This window comes from Chrysochloris asiatica, unplaced genomic scaffold (assembly GCF_000296735.1).
Source record: "Chrysochloris asiatica unplaced genomic scaffold, ChrAsi1.0 scaffold00220, whole genome shotgun sequence".
Classification (NCBI taxonomy): domain Eukaryota; kingdom Metazoa; phylum Chordata; class Mammalia; order Afrosoricida; family Chrysochloridae; genus Chrysochloris; species Chrysochloris asiatica.
In genome coordinates this window covers 2,729,520-2,731,101 of record NW_006408738.1, presented here as the reverse complement: position 1 = coordinate 2,731,101, position 1,582 = coordinate 2,729,520, and the positions used below count along the sequence as shown (strand labels likewise).

General features: G+C 51.4%; 1 pseudogene; it reads right to left on the bottom strand.

Annotated features, from left to right (window-relative positions):
* The window catches only part of LOC102831673, a 97,155-nt pseudogene extending 96,190 nt beyond the window's left edge, over window positions 1-965 (bottom strand).
* Between the last annotated feature and the right edge of the window lie 617 nt (window positions 966-1,582).

Here is a 1,582-nt window from a genome sequence, read left to right as displayed (position 1 = left end):
CCTTGGTTAAAAGTCCTCTCAGTGCTGGTCACACACACACACAGCCCTCTCTATCCCCAGAACACGGTCTGACCGCCCGCCCACAGCCTTGTCTTTTACCTGGCGGCCAGATGCCAGCAGCGATCCTCAGGGCATTGTAGCTGGACACCCAGTTCTCATGGTCTACCTTGCCTTTATGGCCCACCACTTTCACCCATTCGAGGTTCTCGTTCATCACTTCACCCGTAGTAGTGGTCCACTCTTTTCCCAGGCCGCCCACATACAACCATTGGTCCTTCACAGCCAGCCACTCCGCTTTGAAGCCTTTGCCCACAGTTCCGTCACCGTCTAACAGGATCACCCAGGGCACAACCTTGGTGCCGTCAATCTGGTAGACCACGCCCATCCGGCCGTCCACGGAGTAGAGCTTCCTGTTAAAGACAATCAAATCCGAGAGCTCCATGCCACGCCCCTTCTCCGCCAGGTGGGACTCTAGGATCTCGTGGTCTGCGTCCCACTGCACAGCCACCTGGTCCCCGCTGTCTCACAGGTAATTGAACAGTTACCTTTTGCAGGTAACTGAACCAGGTGTGCTCCTTTTGGGCCCTCGACTCCGTGTCCAGGTCTGTGATGATGGCAATGCGGTAGCAGGTGCCACCGGGCATCTTCTGGTGTGGGGAGAGTGGGTAGGTTTCATTGTAGCGCTCGGTGGAGCCTGGGCTTAGCCTGTAGTTGTGGGCATTGGGTGCTGGGGGCCTGGCAGAAGGCAAGCGGTGGGCGTAGACCAGCCAGAGTGTACATAGAATCATTCTAATCCGGGGGGTGAGGGAGCAGCGTGGGTATCGGTGTGGGAGTTGGGCTGGACCTGGCGGCCCAGGCTCCAGTGCCCATGGTGGCGGGCCTCCGCGGCTGGGCAGGATGGAGGGTGGCCACCTCTGCTGGCACACACTGGCCCCACCCCCTAGTCCATTAACTTTTCTCTCCATTTACCTCAGTCTATTTTATCCTGTAATCAACCTGACCTTCTCACTATCTGGATCTCTGTTCCTACGTGTTTACCTTCTTTTACATTGAACTTGTTTTGATCATAGACTGACCTCCTAGATTCTCTGAGTTTGTTCTTATAGTTTTGTTCTGTTCTCAGCTCTTCCTTCTGTTGACTTAATTCAGGGAGATGCTGCCACATATGTCAATCTCTGGTTGTTGTCTGTTCTTGTTGGTTCTCAGTTCACAGAACTCCCTTTAGGATGTTTTAGAGCGCAGGGTTGGCTTTGGCAAAATCCCTTAGCTTCTGTTCATCTTGGAATGTTTTGATTACACCATCATATTTGATTGATAGTTTTGCTGGATAAAGGATTCTTGGTTGGCAATTTTTGTCTTTCAGGGTTTTATAAATGTCTCGCCATTGCCTTCTTGCTTGCATGGTTTCTGCTGAGAGATCTGAGCTTAATATGACTTGCTTGCCTTTGTATGTGACACTTCTGTTTTCCCTGGCTGCTTTCAGAAATGTCTCCTTATCTTTGATTTTGAAGAGCTTGACTATGATATGTCCTGGTGATTTTCTTGTGGGGTCTGTCTTTCCTGGGGTTCATTGAGCTTCTTG